The 12,627-nt window shown below is 37.8% G+C and overlaps 1 pseudogene; it reads left to right on the forward strand.

The window, feature by feature from the left end:
• The first annotated feature begins 9,426 nt into the window (after nucleotides 1–9,426).
• Nucleotides 9,427–10,464, forward strand: LOC124507462 (probable mitochondrial glutathione transporter SLC25A39; annotated as a pseudogene).
• Nucleotides 10,465–12,627: the final 2,163 nt, after the last annotated feature.

Below are 12,627 nucleotides of genomic sequence, written 5' to 3' on the forward strand. Positions count from 1 at the left end.
TTTGCCCAAATCTATCAAAGGAATCACTATCTATGGCACTTACAGTCTTATGAAATATATTTCTTAAATAATAAGACTTAAAAGTTGAAATTACTCTTTGATTCTTCGGCCGCAGAATGGATATTGTTAGCAGGCATGAAAACAACATTAATCTCACTGCACATCTGCCTCAGAGTTCTTGGGGGACCAGATGCATTGTACATGACTGGTAATATTTTGGAAGGAATCTTTTTTTCTGAGCAGTAGTTCTCAATGGTGGGCTTCTAATACTTAGTAAGCCATGCTGCAAATTGAGTGCTGTCATTAGTGTTTGTTGTTCCATTTCTACAGCACAGGCAGAGTAGATTTCACATAGTTCTTAAGAGCCCTTAGATTTTCAACATGGTAAATGAGCACTGGCTTTAATTTAAAGTCATCAGCTGCATTAGCCCCTACCAGGAATCTTATCCTTTGAAGCTTTGAAGCCAGGCATTGACTTCTCCTTTCTAGCTAGGAAAGTTCTAGATGGTGTCTTCTTCCAACAGAAAGCTGTTTTGTCTATATTGAAAGTCTGTTTGGTGTCGCCACCTTCATTAATTATCTCAGCTAGATCTTCTGGATAACTCGCTGCAGCTTCTACATCAGCACTTGCTGCTTCACCCTGCACTTTCATGTTATGGAAGCGGCTTCTTTCCTTAAACTTAATGAACTAACCTCTGTTCACTGGGGTAGCACTTTTAATTTCCTTCAAGTACTCTTCCTTTTCATTCACAACTCAGCTAACTTTTTGGTGTAAGGGCTCTCTAGCTTTCTGCTGCAAATGGCTTTTGACATGCCTTCTTCACTAAGCTTAATCATTTCTAGTTTTTGATTTAAAGTGAAAGATGTGTGATTCTTAGAAACCATCGTAGGGTTATTAACTAATTTCAATGTTGTTGGGTCTCAGGGAATAGGGAGACCTGAGAAGAGAAGGAGAGATGGTGGAATGGCTGGTTGGTGTAGCAGTCAGGACGCATACATTTATCAGTTAAGTCTGCTGTCCTAAATGGGTGTGGTTCTTGGCACCCCAAAACAATTACAATAGTAATATCAAAGATCACTGACCACAGGTCACCCTAACAGATATAATAATAAGGAAAAAGTCTGAAATATTGTGCGAATTACGAAATTGTGATACAGAGACCCAAAGTGAGCAGATGCTGTTGGAAAAATGGGGCCAATACACTTGGTCAATGCAGGGTTGCCATAAACCTTCAATTTGTAAAACAACAACAACAACAACAACTCCACAATAACCGCAAAGCTCAATAAAACAAGGTATGCCTGTATTTCTATTCATGCCTTTGGTCCCAAATTAGTCGCATGTCAATCACTTGGAACAAAGAGGTTTGGGAAATAAAAGATTTACTTTGAACAGTTATGTGCCCATTGAAAAACTGAGAGTTCTTTCACTCTGGAAGAAGGAGAAAACAGCTGTTTTTGTTCAGCTATCAATCTCTACAGCACAGGAGAAACTAACAATTTTTATGTTCCTGCTTTAAAAATAACAGTAGTGAGCTTTAAAATGTCACATTCACCCCAAAGAACTTTAGGAAAGAGTTAGCATGAATTATTCTAACATCACTTGGGAAAAAATGATCACCTGAGTGAAAGTGAGGTAATACAACATATAACTATGACCAAGGACTATGTCACTAATAGACTGTTATTAATTTTTAAAAGCACATTCTGTCACCAGCTGATTGCAAACATTTCTGAGGAGTGCCAAAGTTTCAGGAAACACAAAGTAATAGGTAGAGGAAAGTAGATGTTCTCACAGATATTACATTTCATTAGTTTAATCATATTGGAGAGTGCCCAAGAAAGTATACTTCCTTTATAATTTGTTAAGGTGAAAAAGTCATGTTCACCGAAAATTGCTCCTGATTTAACTCATCCTGAGATAAATATTCTGAAAAGCAGGGAAATATTTTACATTTCTCAGTTGAATTATAGCCACATGCATCGCACACATATAAGAAATGTAAATGTGGTGTAATGAAATGTATTTTTGAAATATGTAAGAAATTATTTTTCCATTTCTATAAAATTATACTTGAGTATCCTCCGCAATCGTCTGTCCTTCTCTACCTAGAATTTTATCTCCATTTCTTTAGAACTATATTTCTTGAAAATGATGACTTTCAACACTATTTCCACATCCTTACCTATCATTTGCTATTTCTGATTTTACAATCTGGTATCTTATGTACCAGTGTAGCACATCAGCTCTCACAAGTTCACCAGTTAATAATCAAATCTATCTGGTATTTTTTCAGCCTTTATTTTACAGATTAACTGTAGAATGTTTGATACTATTGGCCACTCCTTCTGCTCATTTATTCTTAAAATCCTGATCTTCCCCCTAAAAACATCTCATACAATCTTCTCCATTTCACTTAATGGTGACTCCAAAATTTTGGTTACTCAAACTAAAATCCTTGGGAGTCATCTTAGATTGTCAGTTTCTCTTACACTCTTACTTCTAAGCCATGCAGAATTCCCCCTGGTTCCACCTTACATTTCATTCTCTCCACTGTAACCACTCTAGTCCATGGACAATACTTCTCACCTGACTGATTGCAAGGGCCTCCAAGTTGGTCTCCCTTCTTCTTCCTTTATTCTGTTACATAACTTAGCATTCAAAAAGTCTTCCCAAACATCAATCATGCAACATCTCTCCTCAAAACCCTGAATTGGCTTCCAATTTCACTGTGAATATAAGTGAAAGTCTGTACAATGGTCTACAAAGCCCTGCAACGTCTGCTCCCTATTCCTGTTGCCTCTCTAAGCTTATAGCCAAACACCTTTGCATTTTTTTAGTGGCCAGCAAGCCTTCCTGCTACTATTAAAATATTGTGTTAGATTAATGTATTAGAAAACCTATTTTGATTGCCAGAAGGGAAACTTACTGACCAACCAAAGATCAGAAAATGCTAGCATGCTAGTGGTCTCCAGAGCAACCAGAACAAATATTTAATGTTACCAGTACCCTTTCTCTCAACATGCCTTCTTTTTTTTCACATTGGCTTCATTTTCTCAGGCTGCCTTTCTCCACAGGTGGGAAATACGGCCTCCCGGCAGATGCTACACTCAGACCTTCCCAAGTTGAGCTCTCATGTGAAAAATTCGAGGAAGACCTTTGACTAGTGTTATGGACTTCATATTTATATCTCCCCAAAATTCATATGTTAAAACAGCATTCCTGGTGTGATGGTATTTGGATATGGGTCCTTTGGGAGATAATTAGGTCATGAAGGTGGATATCACATGATAGGATTGATTAGTGCCCTTATTGGATACAGGAGACAGCTTGCTTTTTCTCCATGTGTCCATCATGTGAGGATACAAGAAGATGGCAAACCAGGAAGAGAATTCCCACCAAAAACAAATCTGCTGGCATCTTGACTGCTGGCACCACAGTTTCCAGAACTGGAAGAAGTAAGTTTTTTGCTTAAGTCACCCAGTCTATGGTAATTTGAGCTCTCCAAACAGACCAAACAACTAGGTTGGCTTGAAACATAGAAAGAGACTGAACTCAGGAAACAAATTCTTCTATTCAAATCCCATCTCTGTTACTTATTAACCATGTGACTTTGGAAAGTTATTTAATTTTTCTGGACCTTATAATTCCCAGTAGTAAAGTGTGGATAATAATAGTGCCTATCCAAAACAAATGTCATGAGATAAATGAATCTAAGTAAAGTGCTTAGAAATGCTATCAATCAACTGTGCAAGATTTTCCATGTCTATAGAATCGTATTTTTTAAATGAGAGAGGAGTGTTTCCCAAAATTAAAAGGAGTTTCTATGCTCCAAAATTAAGAGTACAAGTTAGAGAAAAAACATCGACAGCTCTGAGAAAAATGTTCAACATTATATATTTATAATTTATCACCATTGATGTCCTGAGATCTCACATAATCATGGTTTGGCACAAATTATAAATTGTGATTTTTAAAATTTTTAAAGATTAACAGAAGAAAGAACTGATTTTCTCTATTGATATTAATAATATTTGTTGCAAAATCTTGACTTTATATGGGAACCATCTGAAAACACTAAAGGCTAAATATATGTCTGTGCAAAGGAAAACATTACTCAAGTGAGCACATTAACAGATGTCAGTAGTGTCTTGGAAAGCCTAAATCCATGGAGCTAGATCATTTAACAAATGACTGCTCAAATACTTAAATTATGCCAGCATAGCACAAAAGAAAGGGATTGGTGATTCTTTCATTGTCAGAATTTATAGTTAGCTGATTGGAATGATTCAGAAGCTCCTGTTTTGCCAGCAGTACAAGTATATTGTACTATGCTAAAAAAAGGTACAATAGTAGGAATAACGTTGGGGCTTGTGAAGCTCTGCCATTTGCCAAAAATTTATCATTCTCATTTTAGAATTCAAACGTTTACTGCTTTTACATTGTGTCTATTATGTAATAGTGTGTTAAAATCTAAGATTAGTTTAATTTGTTTCTCCTTGTGATTCCAACGTAAAATGCTTATCAACAAGGCTGTCTACATGGTTATAATCTGAAGTAGCCAGATACCAGCAAGATATTTAATCCAAATACTGTACATGGAATTGTGGTTTCAGAGTATCCACCAAAACATGGGATTTGATATTATGTATGAAAAGAATATAAAGATTTCAGATTATTATAAAGTTCATAAAGGTCATTATGGCTTTGCTAGACCCCCTTAAATTGAATACAGAAAATCAACACAGGAAAAATGAGTTGATTGAAAACGTGTACATATATTTTCAGACGTGACAAAAAGGAATTCTGAGTATTTTCATCAATATTATTCTGTTTGTGTTTGTGTGTGTACAGTACATGTAGGAATGTGCTTTCACACCTGCATAAATGTATATTAAAAATCTCAGAGATGTTGATGGCTTCCACTAAATTAGCCACAAATATCAGGGTGTCAATTCCTTGTGACTGACTCTACATATTTTCAAGATGGCTGTAATGACATATCCACTCTGTGGAATAGAATAGGTTTTAGTATGAAAATTAAAAGTTTAATAACAATGATAATAATAATTTTGTATTCATTTTTCACTGGATATTTTCAATATGTCTCATTCAAACAGTAACAAATATTTACTAGATTATTATTTCTATATCTGTAGTAACTTGACTCATTATCTCCTCTGTTGGACAGTAAGATCAACAAGAATGAAAAGTCAATGTTGATTTTGTCCCCTTTTTACCATAGATTCATAGAGCACAGCCTCTGATTCAATAAATATCTGCTAAGTGAATAACCCTCCATGATATTGTCAATTAATTAATTATTCCAAAATAAAAGTAGCCTTCTCATGGACCCATGGTTATAAATAATCAATCTGGGATTAAAAGTCAGATAAAACTGAATACAGAATTAATGTTGTTTTTTTCCCCTACATAAACCCAAATGTATATGGTATTAAAATATATAAAAATCTAACAGTTTTACCATTTAACGTGTGCAATTCCATGTCATTTAATACATTCACAATGGTGAGAAATTATCACCACTATCTAGTCCCAGGATACTTCATCATGTGACAAGGAAACCCATTCCCATTAAGCAGTTACTCCCAATCCCATCCTCCCCCAAACCCCTGCTAGTAATCTGCTTGTTTTCTCGATGAATTTTTCTATTCTGGCTTTTTTTACTCAGCATACTTGCATTGTTGATCCAATTTTCAACATTTATCAGTGTTTCATTTATTTTAATGGCTGAAATAACATCACATTGCATGGATGTACCACATTTTATTTATCCATTTAGCAGTTGATGGACGTGGGTTATTTCCACCTTTTTTCCTTAATTTTTTTAACGTTTATTTATTTTTGAGACAGAGAGAGACAGAGCATGAATGGGGGAGGGTCAGAGAGAGAGGGAGACACAGAATCTGAAACAGGCTCCAGGCTCTGAGCAGTCAGCACAGAGCCCGACGCAGGGCTCGAACTCACGGACAGTGAGATCATGACCTGAGCCGAAGTTGGATGCTTAACCAACTGAGCCACCCAGGCACCCCTATTTCCACCTTTTAATTATTACGAATAGTGCTGTGACAGACACTCATGTACAAGTTTTTTTTTTTTTTGAACAATAGTTTTTAACTCTTTGGGGTATATACCAAGGAAAGAATTCCTCCTGAGTCCTGTGGTATTGATGTCTAATGTACTGTAAGTTCTAGTGATCTGCCGTACAACGGAGTATCTGTATTTACTAGTAATGTATTGTGCACTTTAAAATATATGAAGACGATAGATATGCTAAGTGTTTTTTTCAACAAACAAAACAAAAAATACACACACACACAAAATCAAGGAAAGATGACAGATACATTAATTATCTTGATTATGGTAATCGTATTAAGGATGTATGTATATATCCAATGTCATTAAGATATATACATTAAATGTGTCCAATTTTGCATATAAATTATACTTCAATAAAGCATTAAACAACACTAGTGAGTATGTGTGTGGGGGGCACAGAAATGAAAATTTTCACAGATATGAGGAAAAGTATGCTTACAAACTAAGGTAAGTAGGAGAAAAGGAACATTCTTTTAAGAAAGAATATTAGACATTTTTCCAAAAAAGACTTACAGATGACCAGTAGGTATATGAAAAGATACCCAGCATCACTAACCATCAGGGAAATGCAAATTAAAGCTGGGATATATCACCTCACATTTGTTAGGATGACTATTATCAAAATGACAAGACATAATAAGTGTCAGGGTGTGGAGAAATGAGAACTCTTTTACACTGAGTTTGGAATATAGATTGATATAGCCATTATGGAAAAAAATATAGGGTTTTCTCAAAAAAATTAAAAATAGAACAACCATAATATCCATCAGTCCCACTTCTGGTGTATATCAAAAAATATATAATTAATATCTTGAAGAAATATATTCACTTCCACATTCATTGCAGCCAATATTATTCACAATAGCCAAAAACATGCAAACAACCCAAGTGTCCAGCAGCTGAATGGATAAAGAAAATATGGTATATACATATATAATGGAAAATTATTCAGCCATATTAAAAAAAGTAAATCCTGCTATTTGCAACAACACGGATGAACCTGGAGGACATTATGCTAAATGAAATAAACCAAACACAGAAGGCAAAGTACTGTACATTCTCACTTACATGTGGAATCTAAAGTCAAACTCACATAAGCAGAGAGTAGAATGATAGTTGCTAGGGGCTGGGAAGTAGGGGGGTGAGGAAGTAGGCAGATGTCGGTCAAAAGGTACAAACTTTCAGTTATAAGATGCATGAGATCTGAAGATCTAATGAACAGCATGGTGACTTAGTCAATAATACTTGTGTACTTGAAATTTGCTAAGAGAATAGATATTAAATGTTCTTAACCACACACAAAAAATGTCAACTATGTGAGGTGATGGCTGTGTTATTAGTTTGATTATGGTAATCATTTTACAATGTATATGTATATCAAATCATCGTATTATACACCTTAAATACATGCAATTTTATTTGACCATTGTACATCAATAAAATTGGAAAAATAAATAAATGCCTTGATTAATTAAAAAATATTAAAAGTGAATCCGACTAAATTCAGGGGTCAGGAAAAAAAATTATATAACGAAGTAGGCTTGAACTAAAAAATAAGTGAAGTAAGGAGGTTGAAAGAAGAATTTTCTGAGCAGGGTCTCCAACCTGTGTAAAAGCCCTGTGCAAGGATCTGAGGAAGTAAAAGGAGGCCAGTACATCTCAAGTTCAGAGAAAAAATTGGGGTTGGTATGAGATGTAGATGGATATGCAGAGTCCAGGCATATCATGGAGAATATGCTTGAGACACAGCTTCATTTGAGATATTTACTCTTTATCCAATGAACGATGACAGTTTCTGAAAGGTATTAAGTGTGGAACAGAGAGTAAAACCAACTTTGAGATTTTTAGAGATTATTCTGGTGATAACCTGTAAGACAGAATATAAGTAGATGAACATGGATGCAGTGAAATTAGTTAGAAATTTATTATATGACAAATTATGAATTGTGTCTGTCTGTACTTGTACCATCACAGCAGTGATGTGGGAAAACAAAATATGCACTATTTGGTGATCACTTGTAAATAGGGGCTGAAGGGAAAATCAGGGAAACATCCAAGTAAAGATGCCGAATTAAGAGTTAAATCTATTACAGTTCAGAAGAAAGGCATATAAAAAGTTGGAAGTCTTTAAAATACAGATGATGACTGAAATCAAAGGTTTGACTAAGTTTAACTATGGAGAGAACATGGACTAAGGAGAGCCTTAAACCGATTTTTGTTTTTACATTTCTTTCTGTCATCTTCAATTTCCTTTCATAAGTGCTCCACAGTTTTCAGAGTATAGATCTTTTACCTCTGTAGTTAGGTTTATTCCTAGGTATCTTATGGGTTTGGGTGCAACAAGCTTTTGCTTTTAATATTTAGTTACCAGTTAGAGGAAAATGAACTACCAACTAGAGGTTGACACAGAATTCTCAGACGATTAGGACTAAACCCACCAGAAAAGCACAGCATAATGAAAGCTTATGGGAGGAAAATAGACCAATTTTGAAATCAGTCCTTTGGATTTAGCAACATAGAGAGGGTTGTTAACTTTAGGGAGAACTACTTCAGGAGTAGTAGATTAAGAAGTGAGTGAAGTAAGAAAAAACATGAGAAGAGTTTTTTTTTTTTTTTTTTTAAAGTATGGCTGTGAAGGGGAAATGCGATTCAATGTTTTAGCAAGTTAAGGACCTATTGGTGGAAAGGATTCAATTGAAAGGGCATTGATATTTGGAGGAGACATGTCTAATGCACACTAGAGAGATTATCTTTCTATAGGAGAAGAAAGTAACGTATGCATAAAAGTAAAACATGCTATGACGGTAAGATTTTAGTAGTTTTGTAGTCGTAAGTAGCAAATGATAGCTTCATTTTTTTTTTTTTTCTGGAAAGTATAATTTTTTTTTTTCTGGAAAGACCATTTGAAAGGTGCTGGGAAAGGTAAAGATTTGCAAAGAAGGAGAGATCCCCAGGTGCGTCTCAATCTCTAGGACATCTTTGGAAGTAGGTGAGGCAAGCTGGTCGCTGTAATGTGGTTCAATAGAATCACACTGGCGTGGAATTTTCCCATTTGAACACTGCTTTCCTAAATGTCATGTAATTAATACCAGTCAATTTGTTAAGTTAGAGCTCTCCATTTGCCGCGATTTTTTCTGACGGTTGCAAGTCCCAGATAAGTTCTCATTTTCACGGATAACAAGCATCTCAGATACGGAGAGTATTAAACAAGATTAAAGGGCATGTGGACCCTGCACCGGCCAAGGGGCTGCCTTGCGCACCTCGCTGCATGAGCACCCTCCTAGAGCCAGCATTGAAGCTACAAGATGGCTGACCAGGACCCGAGGGGAGGTAGCCCCTCCAACGAACGGTGGCCTCGGGCACGGGGGCTGTGGTCACCTCTCGCTTCAGGACACCCGCGGATGTAGTGAAGGGACCCTTGCGGTCTCTGCGGCCCTGGGTGGCCAGCAAGCCGATGCCCCCCTTGCCGACTCTGGAGCCACTCCTGGGCCAGATTACCTCCTGTACTGCGGTGGTGTCTTGGAGCCCCTGCCCCGGTGCCCACATGGTGCCTGCTGTGCCGCCGGCTTCAGGACCCACTCCCTTCACTGGCGCCACGGATACCTTTGTAGAGATTGTGAGACACGAGGTCACCAGCACCCTGTGGGTGCTCCCAGCCCCCCGGTGGTGACTGTGCCGGCCACTGCTGTGTAGCTTCCCCATCAAAGACCTTTCCTTGCGGTCCGGCCCGGACTTCTGACCTCCCCGCACCCGTGGTGGCGGGGGCACTAGGCTGCGTGGGCACCCTGACTGTGATCAGCTCCCTGGAGCCCGTGAGGACAAAGCTGCAGGCTCAGCGCGTGTCACAGCATGGCTCGTGCCTGTGTTAGGGCCGCTGTGGCTCAGGGCGGCTGGCGCTCAGTGTGGATGGGCTGGGGCCCCCCTGCCCTTCGGGATGTGGCCTTGGCCTTTTCTGCTCTGCACTGGTGCGACGATGACTGGTGGGCTCAGGCCAAAGGACCAGGCACCCGTGGGCGCCCACTGTGTGGCTGGTGACGTCTCAGGGATGGCGGCAGCGGTGCCCACTCTACTCTTTTCCACCGGGTGGAGACTCAAGGCCAGGTGGCAGCGGGAGCGCTGGAGGCCGTGAAAGTGACACCGGGCAGGCCCATTCCACCTGACTGCTGCCGCTGCAGAGGACCCAGCTGAGTCAGGCACTGGGGGGCTGTAACAGCTTCCTCCGGAGGTTGAGGATCTTCAGGGCCACCCCTTCCTTCATGTGCTATCATGATCAGCTCTTTCGAGTTCAGTTTGGCAAAAGCTTCTTCCAGGGGATCAATGGAAAACAGCCTGTAGGTTCTTAAAAGGAGCCAAGGTGCAAGGACCGCATCTCTTCTGAGGGTGAGGGTGGGGCAGAAGATGATGGAGCCAAGTGCCTATTCTCAGTACTGAGAAGAGGGGCCTCAGTCTCTCAATTAGCAGCACCCAGGGGAAGGGGCTGCCCCTCTGGGCCCACCCAGGCCCCCCAACACAGCTTTATTCCTACTGGTCCTCATTTCTGGCCCCGGAGAATGATCACTTTTCCAGCCTCCCAGCCAAGTTCAAGACCACATCTACTAACTGTCCCCTTCCCTCCACCATTTCTCTGTGTATTTGCTGTAACCGGGTCTATCCTCAAGAGACACAAAACCCTGGGCCTGGTGTAGTCCACACCCACACTCCTTGAATCTAAAAATGATGAATTTCTTGAAAGAAAGAAAGAAAGAAAGAAAGAAAGAAAGAAAGAAGAAAGAAGGAAAGAAAGAAAGAAAGAAAGAAAGAAAAGAAAGAAAAGAAAGAGAAAGAAAGAAAGAAAGAAAGAAAGAAAGAAAGAAAGAAAGAAAGAAAAAGAAAGCTAGCTTTACCTTGAACATCCTTCCTTGTCGTGTTCTGTTGGGAGCGTGTTCTCCCAGGTCTTTGCCTCTGTCTGGCCATTTCTGGAAAGACTCTACCATCTCAATCTTTAGGAATCTACTTTTAAGAAAAAGGAGATATTTTCCTTATCTACTTCATATGCTTCATAAGTGACCAATACAATTCTCCATGATACATTTTATATTCCTTTTTGTTAGTCTGTTTAGTGTCAGAAGTCCACATACACCCTTCCAAGCTTTAAAAGATTCCAAGTAAAGAGTTGATGTAATATCTAGAATAACTGGCCCCCAAATATTTAGCCAGTTTTCAAATATATATATTCATATATATTTATAGAAATATATTTATATTTATATAATATTGGCCTAGAAATTTCAAATAAATAATCTGAATTTTTGGCTGATTAACTATAAAGCTAAACATCTTCTTTCTTTAGAAATAAACTAGTATTAAATTTATACTATGTTATTCTTGAAGTCTAAGTGGGAGCCATTTTTTTAATTTTTTAGAGGACCTAAGAAATGGAAATGGAGAAAATCATACTCAGTTCTCATTATGTAGCAAAAATATGTAGCTAAAATGGCTACTCATGTCTAAGAAACAAAATTCCTTTATTAATTATATGCCAATATTATAGTAATGCTTTGCTAACAGAGAAAAGAGTTTTGAAGCCAATAAAAAACTACAATGAAGCTCAAATTTAAAAAAGATATGTGCACATGAAAATATCATCCAAATAAACGGAAACAAGTTTCATGAGTTAACTATTATACTGTCACCTTTTATAAATAGGTTTTTCATGTTGTAACTCAAAATTCAACATAATAATCTTATTTGGAGGGAAAATAGAGAAATTTATTCTATAAGTATATAAAACATTATCAGGAGCAATTTAGAAAATTGTTTAGTGTTTAAGATGTGTTTTCATAAGTACCGAACTATCTCTGTGACAGGGATTTCCTTTTTCTTATTTATTTATTTGTTTATTTAGAGAGCAGAGGAGAGGGGCAGAGAGAGAGAAAGAGAGAGAATCTTAAGCAGGATCCACATTGAGCATGGAGCCCAAGCAGGGCTTCCTCCCATGACCGTGAGATCATGACCTGAGTCAAAATCAAGAATCGGATGGTTAACCAACTGAGCCATCCAGGTGCCCCAGGCAGGGATTTCTTAATATTAACATAATATCATGGTAATATATTCTCCACTACCTAGTTATAGTAAATTTTTTCATTCCTCAAATTATCTAAATGGGAAACTGATATATTTTGTGTCTAAAAGAATGGCAAGAAAAGAAGTCCTATACATAAAATCAAGACTGTGGTCAGTGAACTAAGAATTTGCACCTGTGTATGATGTTGAGAATATTTTGGAACCAGTGACTCCAGTTTCACATACCCCTTTCTATAGCACACAACTGGGTATAACAGTACTTTGTGAGGTTTTCCTTTCTTCTTGGAAATGGATCTATATGTATCATCATTCAATTAATGCAACACGCATGGCATTCACTATATACTACACACTGTGTTGAATATTACTCAGAGTGAAATTAGACATAGTTCTTGTCCTCCAAATTTCACAGCCTAATATAGTAAAAGTATTTCTGGGGGTCC

The sequence above is a fragment of the Lynx rufus genome, unplaced genomic scaffold (genome assembly GCF_022079265.1).
Source record: "Lynx rufus isolate CCGP_SWC_20201006 ecotype Redwood Valley unplaced genomic scaffold, mLynRuf1.p SCAF_12, whole genome shotgun sequence".
Lineage (NCBI taxonomy): Eukaryota > Metazoa > Chordata > Mammalia > Carnivora > Felidae > Lynx > Lynx rufus.